Raw genomic sequence first — 17,432 nt, 5'->3', positions numbered from 1 at the left:
GTCTGTCTATCTATCTATCTATCTATCTATCATTTTGCAGTATTTCTACAAAATATGGGGAGATTTGTTCATGACAGCTGCCTCTATCAATTTATTTTGTGACCTTCCAAGGTACAGCACAATTATTCAGCACCTTCAAGAGGCAGACTTCATTTTAAACTGCCAGTTTCTTTGAGGTTTTTAAATTTTATTTTCCTTTTTTTTTGTTTTGTCTTAGAGTGTACAGGAGAAGCATTAATGTTTAAGCAATATCAGTTCATTGGTAGTTGCCAAACGTCTTATTCACGTATTTGATGTGAGTAATGGAATACAAGTTTTCTCTCCTTCTGTCCACTATTCTGCTTTTGTTTTGTATTCATAAGACTTCATGTGCTAGGACTGGAAACTGTATTCCCCTGCTCTAATGCTGGAGGATCTTGTATAATAATGTTTGACCTGCTGTTGCTACTCTTATCTAATATTTTTATTTAAGAACTTCCCTTGACAAATTATTCCATCATCTAATAAACTTCAGGATCTTCAAATGCTTTTCTAACGGCTGTTGTAGCCATCCTCTAGTTCACAATTCAATTCTGCATGTTTGCTAATTTCATTCCACAAGGCCTTGCATACATGTGAAATATGACAGCAATAGGACACCATTCCCTACCTGTTATAGTTGAGAGCTGCTTTCTCCTTTTATACCCACTTCTCACAAGTATTTACAGACTTACTCTTCATGTTGTGTAGCCTTTTCTCCAAACCATACTGATTAAATTTTGATAGCTCATTTTCCAAATCAGGAACCACTATTTTCTGCACACCTCCACGTGTTTACATTCTGAATAAGCAGACAATATTTTTGACTGTATACTATCCATTCCACACAAAAGATATATGACAAACTATTATTCGCCATAAGTGACAATCTCTTTCTCTTCATTCAGTAACAACCTGTGCAGGTTCTTCTTGCATTTCTCTTGCAAGTGCTGTTCTGTATCATATTGTCTATTATTCAACACGCCATTTTCCACCTAACCTTCTAGATACTGTGAAAATAAAACAATTCTGCCATTTCCCAAGATCTAAAGTGAGACTATATCTAATATGACCAAAATTTATACTTGTTCTAGTTTTTTATTTTTATAGATAACAAAATAATTTCCAGCCAGCCTAGCTATTAATTGGACCTTGTTCATATTTTAAAAAGTTAAGATGAAAATAGTTTTGATTTAATGGATGCTAACACAGCTATAAATGCTTGAATTTCTTTACACAGAAGTAATTTCAGGTAATTTAAAGCATACAGATTACATACACTTTATAGGTCAGCTCTTTCTGGTCACAGATGACAGATTTATTTGGGTCAGGAGAACTCTCTGGAGGTCACCTGGTCCAATCTCTGCTCAAAGCACAAACAGCATGGACCAAGTTTTGCAGGGATTTATCCTGCTGAGGTCAGAATATCTCCAGAGATAGCCCAGCTAATCCACATGTACACTTTGAATGCAGGCTACTAATAAAACCTTGGAACATAGGAACATAGTCCAGCTGGATAGTCTTAACAAACTCAATTTTTTTTAAACAAAAGTTTGAGGCATTAAACACATTGAGCATTTCATTTTCCTGTAGCTTTCTCACAGTACACCCCTCTTCACATGTAGCATGAAGCTTTATAACTACAAATCAAGAGAAGGAAACATTAATTTAGATTCAATAACCTTAATTTGGCTTTGTCAACCAACTTTGCAGCATTTTAACTTGTTGGGTTTTGCCAATTATTGTAATACTATTATGTTATATATTCTGATGTATTTAATAAAAGCATTCCTTCTGATACATGAAGATAACTGGGTTTCCTATAGTGAAAATTCTCAATACTGCATTTAGACTCGTTTCTCAAAGAAAAAATACCAAAGCAGTAATATCCATGTGCAATGTCTGTTCCCTTGAAGGATCTTTTGTGTTCCAGAACAATTTAAGCAAACTGGAAAAAAGAATACAAGAAGATCTAAAGATATTTTATGTACAAAGGTCTCAGGAAAATAGGCCTACAAATGGGAATAGACACTATTAAGTCCTTATATAGAGAAAGACTTACAAGATCATAATTTATCAGTCAATATGAAGATGAAAAAATGTGGGAGAGAGACACTGGAAACTAGGTTTCATTAGGTTGGCTGTTCATAGCACAGCTTGTCCCATTGCACATAACCAACAGCTGATTAAAAAGCTCAACATGCACAGCACATTCAACAGAACACTCCAAAGAACCTTGGATCTGCTTGTGCCAGCAGAGAGCCTTGTTACATGAAGAAGCAAAACTTTTCTTTCACTGTCAAGTTTATCACCAAAAAACTGACAAATATATCTGCCATTTAGATACACTCTTTTAACAAGCATCTCTTGTTATTGGATTACAGATAAGGCTAAAAATTTCTTTTAAAAGTATGTTTTAAACTTCTTCCTTTTGAAATGTTATTTTAAGTGCTTGTTGCCTGAATTCTGTAGATAAACACTGAGTTTAGTTGTCTTGAAATACAAGGATGTTTCTGCTTCCCACTGCTTCTTATTTCAGATGCTTCAGATGTAGCACATCTCTCATCTCTGCATCATGTGCAGTCATAAATGCCTCTTGTTTTCAATGTGCTTCAGCAAATTGTTGAAGAAATTCAGCACTGAAGGTCTGTGACAGTGAACAAATCCCTCTGACACTCTCTATTACATGTATCTAATTTGAAGCACATTTTATAAGAGTTCTTCAAAGGGCTATAGCTGTATTTTTTTGGCATATGTGGGAGTTCAAGACAGCTGCATTATCTGACAGAAGCCACCACAATGCTACAGAGTCACACAATAGCAAGACAAGAACTTTGATGAATACACACTTGACCAAGCAGGAGATACTGACAAGGGGCACAGCAATGACAATGCAGCTTATTATTTTTATGGAGATCCACACTGCAAAGAGGTATAAGTAGAAGGTTAAGACTAAAGACTTGAATACTTATTATATGGAAACTCTTTAGCCAATCAATAAAAGTTACTTTTATTTTAAAAATAAATTCTATAAATGCAGCTCTCACATGCTTACCATTCTTGAAGTAAACATGAATTTATAACCCTCTGCAAAGAATTTTGAGAAGAATTAGGTATTTTATGATTAATTGATACTGTGTAGTTACATTCACTATGAATCATCACTAATGAATATAGGATGTCTTTTTTCTTGGGGAATGGAAAACTGAGATATTAAAATACTTGTACCAGTACTGAGAACTTATACATTTCTCTTCACACTTCTCTCAAATTTGGCTGAGTCACATTATCTCCAATTTACTAAAAGGGAAACTGGAGGTCAAAGAAATTAAATCACTTCACTTAATTCCTAAGCCAAATGGAAATATGATGACAAGGGCACAAGAACCAAAGGTTCAGATAGGCCACTACTGCCTTTGATATAAACATGGTCACCAGAGCTCACATCTAATACTCTTGTCACGCTTTGCCTGAAGGAGAAATATGTCACATACCTTTCAAGCATAAATAGTGAGGAACTCTGATAGCTATGAGTGTTTTAAAATAAAGCATTATTTTTTTTCCCCCAGAACTGTACATGGCATTTCTCTTGCTTCCAAATTCTTTTCTGATATGTGAGTCAGTTAGAAACACATTTGTCTGAGGGATAAAAGGGCCCAGACCCGCATTGTGCAATTCAAAGCAATTGAATTGTTCTTGCCATGAATGATTTGCTGTTTATTTCTTATTTTAGAAATGAACACTATTTTAGTTTCAGATTCTTCCAAATCTGAAAATATTATTCCCCAAGACCCTTCTGGGCTACATTCAGGACAAAGTAACTAAAGGAATTACTATACCTATAGTTACTACATTTACCATAGTAATTAAATATGTGATTAATTATGCTATCTGGGCAACAGTACTTGTTCAAAGATTACCTTCAGTCCAGCATGTCTGGGAAGAGCATATCTTTCCAGTAATGCAGTAAGAACTGTCCACAACATAATTTTTATATTATAATAACAAAATAATAATCTTTGTTTCTAAAGTTATTTTCCCCTGATTTCCTCAGCCTATGAAGATATATCACTCAGAAATACAATTTTCAAACCTATCTTTTCCCCATCAAATAGAATAAAAGTGAAATTCTGAATACTTGGCATCAATATACTGTCTCTGCCTCTTGTTTCCATCTTCCTGGAACTGGTAGAATCACCTGGATTCCTGTGTGAGAAGCCCATTGAAAGCAGAAAGGACATCAGTCCACAGTGTGACTTCATGTGGCTGCTTAGTAGGCACCATCTCCAATTACCTCTCCTCTGCACATTTTGCTGTTTCCTTCCTATTTCCATTGCCTGAGGCTTTTCCTGGAGAGCTGATGAGGATGTGGGCAGCACAGCATGGTGGAGAGTCCAGTTCTAGAATCCAGCAGGAGCCACACACCAGTGGGAAGCTTCCAGCGCAGGGCAGGATCAGAAACCACAGCCTCATTCCGAAGAGGAATCTGAAGTCAAATTCTCACCAAGCAGAGACTCAGTGATTGAATGCATGACGACCAGATGTTTTAAGCAGAACTGCTGCCCTCAGCAACCTAACACAAAGAGCAACTGTGTTCTGCTTTTAATAATTCAGATGAAAGTCTTCCCTGCCCATCAGTTATCTACAGGCCTCATTGGAAGAGAGCTCAGGGCCAAAACCAGTAGACTTGACAACAAATAATATTACTGGCAGCAGAGGACTTTGTGCAACCAGTTCAACTTCAATAAATGTTCACTGAGTTTCCTGAATGTACTGGGAAGCTCTTGCAGAATGACATAATCCTCTGGACTTTTTTCATTGCTCGTTGATTGTCACAGCATGCAGCTTGTACTAGTTTTCTTGGCTGAATTCTTCCTGTCATTAAGACTTAGACATTTCTTGCTAGGTTTTATTTTTTTCATTTATCTTTAATCATGGCTATAGCATCAGAGCACTGTCCATCCTCGTGAGCATCTGTTTCTAAGCAGATCTTAATCAATTTTGTAGCATCCATTTTGAGTTGCTGTGGTTTTCCATCTCAAATTGCAATGACAGTCTAGTTCACTGCTTTTGTTTATCAGGGAATTTTTTAACACATTGGCATTGTGATTCCTTGACTCTTCAGTCTTTCATCAGTCACATATTTATGTATTTTTTTTCTCCTTCCCTTTTTTGCCTCAGTTAATAAAATCTGATATTTTATTTCCTTGTAATTACACTTTAATAATTAGTGTCCTCTGCCAAGACTGACTGAAAGATGCTGAACTGTCATGGGCATCAGAACTGGTCACTACCAAACAGAAAATTGTTTTGGAGCATTTTTTTCTCTTGAGCAATCAGTCCTTACAGATATAGAACAAATGCTGCTTAAAATTTCTTTCCAGAGGCTTCCATACATCCCATGGCTATGTATAAACTTTCAAGCTCCTTGAACTCAGTTATAAGCCATGATTTTATATAGGAGTTTATTAACTGTATTTTCGCTTTGATTTGTGTGAGAAGGATTCATAAGAATAAAAAGCAGGAACAAAGTTGAGGCATGTCTGGTCAGGTCATAAATGGATAAAGGCACAGCCCAGAGCCCAGTACATTGAGAAGATGTGCAGTCAGCCCTCAATCTACTCACAGCCAGGGAGTTCTAGCTTGAGTGGGGCTCACTGGGCCTCTTCTTTCTTTTGGCTGCTTCTGTTTTGTTCCCTCTTCTTTGTGCCAGAATTATGCTGGGAGCAGAAAGCACAGCAGAGATTTGCCTTTTCTTCTGAAGACATGGCTCCAACTCCTTTTGCAAAAAATAAGTTGAATTTCTACAGAGCACATTACTGTCGGAGTAGTATCCATCTGCCCACATTTAGATGTCTGTAATGCAGATGTCCTGCTCTGAGCAGCATCTAGATTCCCACTACACTCAATTCAGAGGAAAGGCACTTTCAGGGATCGGTTCATTTCCTAGTGTCTGACACAGATCACTCTACCCTTGCTGTTTGGAACGCTAAACTTCTCAAAGGCAAAATTCCCAATGTCACAGAGCCCATTAAAAATCTTGTACTGGTGACATAAAAAATAAGATAGTAATGCTTCACTGTGCAGATATACACTCCTTTTTTTCCCCACATAAACAAAAAATAACAACCTAATTTAAACATCACCAGGGTAAAATATCACTGATGTACTGCTGAAGAGACATGTTCTAAGAACTACTGTCTCTTATATCCTACACTTACTGATGGTCCATTAATGCTTAAGCTTAAATCTTTCATTTGTTCATTTCCTGTTTCTTGGATTTGCAGCTCTTTATATTTTAGTGTAAAAGACTGAGAAAAGCGTTTTTGCTACTGCATCAATTTCATTTGTTCTTCAGCTTCTAAATTAGTGTCCAACTATACCACTGAAGATATTACCCACAACACTAAATGACAAACTTCCATTCCAAGAAACCATAAACAACTCTGGAGATATATCAGCCCATTCATACAGCTTCCCTAAGGAATATACATAACATTTTCTCAGTGTTCTTACTCTATTCTTACTACGACTACAACTAATTTCTTTCAATATGATGCTAAAAGGGTGAATGGCCAAAAGGTAGAAGTAAGAGCACACAAATACTTAATTTACGTTGTAGCACTGTAGCACAGTTCAGTCAACCTACTATGTTACAATAGGGAGTTGCAAATAGTCTAGATCCTCAAATGAAAGTATTCTGGAACTGAGGAGTTACTTTTTAAAAGAGTTTTCTTTAAAAACTCAGTATTTCTGCCATTCTTCTTCCAAATGGGGAGCAACGAAATTTTCTTCCTTTCATCTCAATCTTTTTCTTCTTGTCTTGTTTTGTTGTTGGTTTTGGTTTTGTTTTGTGTTTGTTTATTTCTTTGTGTGGTTTTGTTTGTTTGTTTATTTGTTTGGTTTTGGTTTTGTCTTTTTTGTTTGGTTGGTTTTGGGGTTTTTTTGGTGTTTTTTTGTTTGGGGGATGGTTTGGGGGTGGATTTAGGATTCTTGTGCATCAATATGTTATAGTTTTTAACCTTTTTAACAAAAGTGTACTTTATGTACTAAAGAAAGTAAGGTAAGGTAGAAATTTTAACAGGACATATTTATCTTATCTTTTGACATGGCAGTAGAAATTTAATTGGTTTGGCTTCACTCATCATTCAATTCCTGTGTATCTTTTGATCATATCTCTGCTGTGAAACATTCATCAGCAGGAAGTAACTTCAAATATCTGAATACTCAGTATACTGCAACACAGTACATACCCAACCAGCAGCAGACACATGAATATACACACATACATTCACAGATGGACTGATATTTTTCCTCTTATGTTACTTCCATACTTTTTCAGTATTCTTTCTTCTGTTTGTAGAACAGATTATAAAGTCTCTCAAAATAGAAATTACTAATTAAATGTCAGTAACAGGAAAATGATAGTTCTCATTTAAATAGAATTCAAAATGCTTTCTTTAGAACAGAATTCTTGTTATATCTCTATATTTCAAGACATAACTTGAGCTTAGCTACACAATAGTCAACCTTAAAATAGTGCTGTTTTGAACCTTTTTTAAGCTTTCTGCTTCAATTCCAACATTAATCTACCAGGATCTACCTCAAGAGCTACTAGCAGTAGAAATCAATGCTGTTCAAGATATAAAAACTTGAAATAACAGCTTTGAAATGACAGCTTTGAAATGACATTTTTTTTAGACCAGTTCTAATCAGCTGTTTAATTCATACTAAAGTTGGCATAGTAAAAAAAAAATATAGAAATCAAACTTATGTGATTTTAGAGGTCATTTGGTCCTTCAGTTACAGGGCTAGAAATATTCTGAAACAATTTTTTCAAACCCTGCCTTCTAGAACACTCCAAAAATACTAAGTATTTCAAGCCTTGGATTTCCTCAGAGTTAATACTTAGTTATCAGTGCAGAAATTGCATTCACAGGAATCCAAACTGCCTCCTGTGAATATTTTTTTAGTAACAAATCTTAGGGGAAAATTGCAGAATTGTTGTGGTAAAATTCCACTGTAACTTGTGGCTCCCCAGAACATTTCATCAATTAATTACCAATGAAAAAGAAACATGAACAAGATCATTGGATACTATAAACTGCTTTCTCCAAGGCTTCACCTAAGCGTGAATATCATGTGGAATTATGACATTGCAAAAAAAAAAAAAAAATTTCCACAACTTTAGCATGAAAGTGATAGGTGGCAATCCTAGCCAGAATCTGACTATTCCACTGAGTGGCCAGCCCTCAGTAGGAATACTGTCACTTCCTCCAGATTGAACTGGACAATGTGCAGTGAGGAAGAAACGGTGTTCTTTTCAGCTAAAATAAACATAAGGCACATATCCTCACTGTAATGTAATGAGAAGGGCTTCTCACTGGAAAAGTGGAAAGCTGTAATTTGCTTCAGACATTAGCAATTGATGGAGCTAGACATGTATTGACTGTTTCCTTGGTGTCTCTGGGTTTTTCAGAAACACCCAAAAAGAAAAATCTTGATTATAATTCAGTCATTGAACAGCTTATTTTAATGGAATGTTTAGCAGCTGTTCCATTTGAATTCTCTATTAAAAATACAAATCAGGACAATCAGAATTCTTTCAATGTTCATTTTTTACAGAGTGCAAAAAATAAAATCAATAGCTAGGAACAGAAGTCTACTGACATTTATTTAGATTCTTTTATTGATGCCTCAGTATCTGAGTGCCAACTAAAACTATTTATAAAGGGAATCCATCTCCCTCAGAGAATATACCAAAATTCCTGCTAAAACTAAGCCATTTATAATAAGACCTTTTTGATAAATTGAGATGTTTTGTATTCAGCTTCTCAGGTACTGTTTTCTTCCTTCAGTTTTCCTTGGCTTAATGTCTTAGCAGCCAAAGTCATCAGGAGCCTAGTGCTTGAGTTCACAGACTCGACTTAAGTCCTTAATGAGTGTGGTCTTTAATGTTCATATTCCAAAGGCGATATACTTTAAACTAAAGATGTATTTGCCATAGGAAAAATAAATGAGGACCATAAAATTCTTTCTTGCCTCTCTCCAAGCTGTTTTTTATAGCACAATTTCTAAAAAATTCCTAAGACCACTCCAAAATTTGGGAACAAAAATAGGGATGTGACTAAGATACTAGCAGAGTTTGTGTTTCAGAGTTGCAGAATGGAGCACACAGACCTTCAGAGTCACTGGCTGGCAGTTCTGTTTCAGGAGGTTAGTAGCTGCTTTGAAAATATCAGTCAATGGCAAAGGTCATTTCCCATTCTTTGGAGATAACACACAGAAATTGGACCTAAACACACGCAGAGTTTTTAGAGCCAGCCATACTATGGAGCCAGACTGAATTTTGTTCAGGAGGCTAAGATAGCTGGAGGGGATGGAGCCAAATTCTAGAGGCACAAAACCAAGTGTGTTTTGTGCACACACCAAAGGAAGCGTGTGGGGAGTACAGGGTTAGATGCATTTTCCTTGTGTAGGGGGTGCATACGTGCGAGAGTGTCACTGCGCCCACTTCTGTGGGACTGACCCTGAGTGAGTCTAAGGAGCCACAGCAAAGGGAGAGAAGAAGACAAAGAACACTCTTCCAATTCCCTTATTCCCTTCTAGTAAATCCGATGGGTAAGACTGCCTGATTTGGCAAGATCAGTATGTTTTAATGCAACATGGGGTTTTTTTGGTCTTTTTCAACACTGAAAGTATTGAATTAAAAAAAAAGAGAAACCTGAAACTGTAACAATAAATGTAGAAACACAAACAACACTTTCAGAAAGAGGATAAAATGCAAAATGGACTTAATTTTCTAATTTCTTCAGGGAGATTAAGATTTAAACTGTGTTTGTCTAAAAAAAAATTCATTTTGTGCTGAAACCAGACTGCATATACTCAAAGGAAATACTGTTTTAAAAGCTTTTTCTTTATCAATCAATCAATTAATTAATCTCTGATTTTTCTCAAATCACCAAAACATATTACACTTTCTTTGGTCATTGGATGAATTAGGGCCTTCCTCAAGGAGGTTTATTCCTGACTCTGTGTGCAAGTTTGCTCTGTATTACCCAGGAAACAAAGAAAGTCATTCTCTTAGACAATATTAGGGAAGTGCCTTTCCCTTGTCTTGCAACTTGCATCAAAAAACATTAGCTAAAAATATTCCATGCCCTAGGTTTTTGCAGTTCTGAGAAGAAACTAGAGATTAAATCAGATAATGTTGTGGTCCAGCCTTCTTAATATACATAGAGTGGTCAAATTCTATTTCCCTAAATGTGATGCGATCAAAGAACAGCATAATGTTCTTTATTCATTCCTTTGAGGGTCTTTCTTTCACAGCGTCACCTCGAAATCCTTTTTTTGGCAATATTATGGTAAATGTATATCTCTGATTGTATTTGATTTTCTTTCTCTTAAAGTACCTGTTGCTTCTCTCTTCTGCATGTCTGAAATACCCTAAAAAATGCTTTCCTCTCTGGAACTTTTGTTTGGTTAGTTTTGGGTGAGAACATGTACCTGTTTAGGACTGGGAAAAGTTATTGCTACTATTTCCTTTACTGCCAGCCTTCGTGTTCCAAGTCTCTTCTAGGTCAAGCATTCACTGAAAATTCCCTGTAATTTATAAACAAACCTGGAGAAAATTTCAAACACCATTCAGCAGTAAGGCTGGCACCTCTGTAACTACAGGTGCAAAAAACTCAAGACATTTAATCGTTAAGACATCACTGACTGGGAAGCCTGCCACCAACATCCACACTTGATGCACATACATTGTCTTTTGGCTCTCTACAGCTATGCCCATCTGCTTCGGTGGCATGGTGCCTGCTTATCAGCTACTTGGATGGTTTCAGTACACAGAGGTGCCAAAAAAAGGTTTTGCATGGGCAGCCTGTATAGCCACAAAAGTGCCATTTCTTTTGTAGGAAGAAATGCTATAGCTGAGACACTAATAGACTCTGTCTTTGTGCTTTTTCTTTTTTTTTCACTCGCTGAAGATGGGTCTTGCCATCACCATTTTTGCATCTCTTTTACAAAGAAAAATATGGTACTGGGAGTGAAACAGAAAGAAAGCAGATAAAACACTGATGAACAAAGCCTCTATGAGATAAAATGAGAGTAGGGCAGGTTAGGAGTATAGCTTAAGTATCGTGCACCATATGCCACTAATTCAAAGGAAAAAAAAAGGCAAAAATTCATACTCAACTCCTTTTACAAAATTTGAAAAGGAAAGCTTTGCAAATGAAGGAATTGGATTATATTGAGAGGAAAGTAAACAAATTATTATATGAAAACATAGAGCTGAGATAGTCTAAATAACTCTAGTTTGTCCTAAAGAGATGGTACACAATTCTGACAGAAATTTAAACATCATTTGTTGGTTTTGTTTTCAGGACCATTGTTCAGAGTAGGTATTATTTCAAGCTAAGGCTAGATCTCATATTCTTTTTATAACAATCCTAACTCAGCAAACTGGAATCTAAGGAGATTATTTAAGCTTTAAATTAAATGAGTCTTTAAAAAAATTCTTGAGAAATACACAATGAGGGAATTAAACTGGCTTTCAGTATACAAGATGCATATGAACTTGTCATGTATCATAAACATAATCAATTGGAGTATAATTTCCAATGTAAGAACATTAGGAGATACAGCAAATATAGTCAAGAAAACCAACGATGTGACTATGGGTCCAAAAGCTGCCTTGAAACATCAGATTAAAGAACTTTGCTTCACTTTTAGAGGCATGTTTGGTAAAATGATTTTCAGGAGTTTTTCCCAACCCAGCTTTTCTTCCAATTCTTTGATGCTTACAGATCTTTCTTGGCATTATGACCTATGTACAACTCAGATGGAAAAGCATACACATTATTTTGATAATCACTCAGTGCTACACAGATCCTTTCCCAGCACTTTTCAGAAAAAATAAAAATAGCAGGTCATCGAAAGGATGAGAGCTCGACAAACCATAAGAAAGTAAGAAAGGTCAACAGTGAAGGAATAAACAGCTGATACTTCAAATGGGGTGGCAATATATCCAGATGTCAAGATGGCATTCGACGACATTAGCAATGAAAGGCATGGTAGCTTCCACATTGTGGCAGGAGAGCCATGTGACTTTCACTGGAGCAGCCCAACTTGCCATGCAAAATCTGAGCACGGCTGAGCCAAGAAGCTTCGCCAGTGCCCCCAGCACTGCCACATCAGAGAGACTGTGATGACAGTTTTATGACAGGAGACAACAGCATGACAAACTGATAAATGTGCTTGGAAAAGCATTGGGTTTTTTAAGAGACCAGACTGAATTATTCCAAATTCTGGAAGGTATAATGAAAATTGAACGGGTTTCTCCTGCTCTCCAATTTCATTTCAAAGTGCCAGAAAGAGTGCACATTCCTCTGGGTACATGGAAATAAGTACTGGAACAGCCAGTAGGAAAATAATGTAATTTTTTAATAGCTGCTGCCTCAAAATCAACAAGATAATTTTGTGACCATTGAAAAATCTTGTATCCATGCAAGCTAAAGTTCAGGCTTATATTTCATGCTTGAATTAAATTAGAATATGCTGCTGGCCTGATTGCTTGAATATTTAACAGTGCATTTCTGTCCAAGCACAAAAATATATTCCATGCAAAGATAAAAAAAAAGGAAAAGGAAAAAAAATACAAAAAATCCAGAAAAAATAAAAAGAAAGATGTTCCCAGATGTTTCCAAGCATCCAAAGGCAAGTTTAAGTAAAGTACTGGAAAACTTAGAAAAGAATAAAAAGTTACCCATGATAATTCATATCAACATCCAATTTTTTTTCATGTATCACAGCAGATGTTCACTGGATGTTGCTGTTCAACATTTCCTTTTGCCTTCATCACCCAGTCATCACGGGCTTTATTTATTGAATATCACACAAATTCACCTGTTTGTTGGATTTTCTTAGGGTAGCTACTTACTGTAGCTCCTGAGTGCATCTTAAGCATGGATTACCTTCCTAAAGCACTGTCTGGGCAGGATAATAGTTATTAGTCCCATGCTAGAGACGACAAATTTCTGCCACAAATGAGTCTGGGGTGCTGAAGGCAATCACATTATTCATTGCCAGTGCCAGAAAACCATGTTGTGCTCACTTTGATCACACAATTAAAGACTGTAGCACAATTCAAAAACACAGGTGGCTAATAAAGGTCAGAGAGGCAGCCTCAATTCTGGAAGTTTCTTGCTCTCGGATGGCCCATTTTCAGCTTTGATAGACTCTTGTTCCAGTGCAGGTAAAAGCGTGTGGGTAAGCATTTTCACAACTGCACTTGTACTGTGGATAGTGGGTGTTATGCAGTCAAGTAGCCACAGTTAATAACGTGTGATGAGCAGTGTCTTCCACATGAGCTGGTAACAGCTCCCAGATGAGTCTTCTGTTAACACATAGGTATAAATACTTCTATATTAAGGGACACTTGAAAACAAAAAGAAAGCCAAAACCACTATTTATTACACAGAGATGTTGATCAACATGTGAGCCATTAGAGACTCAGCCTCTCAAAACAAAACTGTGCCAATCAAGGCAATGAAAGAAAAGGCAACACCCCACCACCCACAATTATATGGACTAGAGACTTCTGTGCTCTGCCTTCCCCTCTTTCCCCACACTGAGTGATGGCTTCCTTCCTCTCCCCTTCGCCACTGGTGTGGAGAAAAATGGTCTTTGTTCTCCTCCCCACAAAGGCGCCAGTTGCCAGAGACAGGAGACACATGGGCTAAGTAAGGGCCTGAGCAGCCACCAGGGTTCATCCCTTTGTTCAGCAGGAGCAGAGCCTGCTCCCTCAGCACTGTGGCTCAGTTGCAGGGTGGCTGGCTGCATTTTGGCTCTCTTGCCTATACTTTGTTGCCATCCCCTGATTTGAAATCACTGCCCATTCTAACAAAGCTGGATGACTTTGCAATGGGAACAAATGACAGCCTGAAATGATGTCCTGTGGCATCTCTTCCCTCTTTCTTTCTATGTCAAATGTCACATTTACTTTGCAAAAAAGAATTATTAGAACATATTTGTGTAATGGCTGTCAAAACTCAAAAAACCTTGGTTTTTTGCTTGTTTTTAGTTCCATTGATCTAGATGACCAGAAAGGCTGAGTCACTTTAACTGTAAAATAATAAATAGATTTGGGCAAAATTTTAATTTGAAGGGTTTAAATGTAGCCTTTTCATAAAAGTGGTTAAATATCAAGGTTCTGTAATGGAAAATGCTGCACAACTTTACATATAAACACTTATTGACAAACCTGGCTATCACTCTGGAAATCATTAAATAGATCCAGTAATTTCTTTTTCACCATCCTGGTTTAGAACTTCACATGTTGAGCAAATGCACTGTTGGGACTTCAATAATTTTCAGCACATATGTCCCCATTCTTTGATAACACTTAAAGAGAAACAGTCACACAGAAAAGATCGGCTGTCCTTTTTCTACAAGAAATTTCAATAAGCTGCCCAAATCTTGCTGCCCTTTTCTGTTCACCTCTCCTCATTGTTAAATATTCCTTTGCCCTCATTTCGACTTTAAATATATCTCACAGTATTAGTAATACAGAGAACAAACAGGAGAATTTTCAAAGCAAAGAGGGTAAGGAAGATAGAAGTATTAATACCAAGAGATATAAAGTTTCAAAACAGAAAGAAGCAAGTGAAAGGTTAAGTAAATAAGATAATGTTCGAATATATAAGCCACAAGAGGTTATTGGAGAATATGGTCACATCTTTAAAAAACAAAAGCATAGAAAGTGTAATTTTATTGTCAGAAGAAAGAGATAATTCTAAAATGTAGAAAGGATCTGTGTCTCACATAAGCACTTGGGAACAAAAGCCAGAAAGGTAAGTATAAAACTCCAAAACTCCAAGGGGTAAAAAGCAAGGGGAAAAAAAAAAGTCAGAGTACCATTATCAGTTCAGTAGTGATCAGCAAGAAATTACACCTGAAGGACTAAGAAAACTTCCATGGCAGTTTGATTCTGTCTCAGAACACTAATGAAATGGCAAGAAAGATAAAAGAACAATTAGCTTATGTTTGCAATCACAGCTGCAGGACCACAACTCCGATAGAAAAGCAGTGGAATCAACTGCAAAGCAGTTTGGCATTACAATGAAAAGATGGAAATCTAGAACACCCATAGACTTGTCACATACATCTAGTTAAAAAAATAGAAAACTCTCCCCTACCAGACAGAATTGGTCCAAAGGAATCAGAAAGTCTTGGCTGGGCAGTATAAATATGAATTCATCTGGGGACTTCTGTAAATGCTCATTGTGTTAACTGGGTTTTTAGCAGATGCAGACATAGAAAGAGGAAAATACTTAGAAATCTCTCTTTCCCATTACTCAACACTTTCTTGTCTCACCCAGCGTCAGACCGCATTTGCCTGGAGGTGCATGAATGGGGAGAAAAGGATAGTTAGTGCACCCTGGTACTCTGCCCAGCTCTCACACTTGCAGCGTCTTTGGCTGAATTGGCTGAATTGATTTTGTGGCCACCTTGTCTGCTCCAGTTTAAGCGAGAACCTACTGCCGTGGGGACATTCTCATGGCACTCATTTTTGAACAAAATGCTGCAGAAAGCAGATGAAGCAGCATAAGAGGCTGCTGTGCAGCCTCAAATTCTAGCTCACATTCCCCATTTTCCTCAGCTCTGCCCTAAGTGTGTTGAAGCTTTTGCCTGCTGAACATGTATTAGGAAGCAATGAAGTGGATCTTTTTCTAGTTATCCCATGGGATATACTTGCAGAACATTCAAACTAATAGAAGGCAAGTCTTAGAAAAGGTATCAAGCGCAGATTGCAGATGTGATCCCCTAACTTTCAGTGAAGAGAGGACTGGTCTGTACAATTGTTTTGATTCAGCAGGGATTTCTGTCTTAATACCTTATCCTGCTGTGGAAAATAAAAGACCGCTGTATATATAAACCTGCAGAAATTAGGCCTTAAAAAGCCTCCAGTGCAACATTTTTATTGATGAAAGAATGATATGGGAACATCTACCTAAACAGAGGAAAGTTCTGAATCTTTGTCTTAAAGAAACTTGTTAGTCCTGTAAATTCTTGGTTCTGGCATGAATTGCAGTGTTAAGAATTCTTCCTCAAAATGATATGTAGCCAGCATGTATAAATCACTGATACGACAGATCAAGTGAGAATATCTTGCTTGGTGTGGCAAACTCTTTTCCATACGTTTTTGACACCCAGCCTTGTGGATTAAATGTAGCAATAAAGAAAATGCAGGAATTCCATGGAAAGAGACAATGTATTGTCCAGCTAATTCAAAAATTTTTATATGATTAGTTTGCTACCTTTGTTTTCTACATGTTAGAAATCAATTAAGAAATGGTTGCTAAACTGGATAGGTAAAGTATACAATTATGGCTAATTTTCTCATTTTATAATAATTCTAAGCAGAAGACAAGACTTGGGTTCATTCAATTTAACAACTGGAAGGCACCAAGGCTATTAGTCACATAGCTATAGCTTGAACCATTTAACACAAGTGTTGTGGCATTTCCATAGACAAACATTTATTAAAGAACAGTTTTAAGAAAACCAGTCTTGATTTGGAAATAGCGATGATATCCATTCCATATATTTCAGAAAATATCTCTAACTACATTTAGATACTGATGTTAAATCCTAAATATAAATGCTGCTTCATTATGATGCTATACTCCTTTCCAGTTAATGTGATTTGAAAAAAAGAAAAAAGATTATTAAAAAGATTATACATACATATACATATATATTCTAGTCCACTGTTATTTATAAGGATATTTTTGGCTTAGTTTGGCTTAGTTCAGTTTCATTTTGAATGATATGATGAAAACTGTGCAAATATAAACAGCAAGTACTCCAAACATCACCTGTGCAGACAGTAAAATTCAACTATCAGCCTAACACCATTTTTTTTCCTACACTAACTTTACAACTGGTCTTTAATTTTTTTATTTTGTTGTCAGGAATGCTGTTGAAATATTTTTTAGCTTGTTTGTAGCTTTGCTGTGTTCCAAGAATAGTTCTACACTTGTCAGTTGCTTCTGGCATATTTAGAGATTTCCCAGCAGTGTGAGATTTCCTGCTTTGTGTTGCTATCCTAAGAAAGATCAGGTAAGCAGTCTTCAATGTTTTCCCTGGCTTAGTAACTACTTATTTTCCTTTTTAATTTTTTTTATTCCCATAATGATGTCTTCTTATTTTCTTCTTGTAATTTCCTTACCAAAAAAACCCCAACAACTGCCTCCCCCAAAAGCCTCCAGTTTTATCTTTAGACTTCTGTTTCTTTGTGAGAAAGTATGAGAGAAGCTTTGATGGCTTTATTGACTCATTTTCAAGCACAAGAATCAGAAAAAAAAATTGCAGTATTTTTGAAGAAACTCCATAAATTAAAAAAAGAAAAAAAG

At 36.5% G+C, this 17,432-nt stretch overlaps 1 protein-coding gene across 3 annotated transcripts in view; it reads right to left on the bottom strand.

Annotated features, from left to right (window-relative positions):
- The window catches only part of NKAIN2 (sodium/potassium transporting ATPase interacting 2), a 542,224-nt gene that overhangs the window by 267,219 nt on the left and 257,573 nt on the right, over nt 1-17,432 (bottom strand). The gene's annotated exons all lie outside the window — the stretch shown is intronic.

Source organism: Corvus hawaiiensis, chromosome 3, assembly GCF_020740725.1.
Source record: "Corvus hawaiiensis isolate bCorHaw1 chromosome 3, bCorHaw1.pri.cur, whole genome shotgun sequence".
In the NCBI taxonomy this organism is placed as follows: domain Eukaryota; kingdom Metazoa; phylum Chordata; class Aves; order Passeriformes; family Corvidae; genus Corvus; species Corvus hawaiiensis.
Note: the sequence above shows the minus strand (reverse complement) of the source record. Positions and strands in the feature narration are given on the sequence as shown.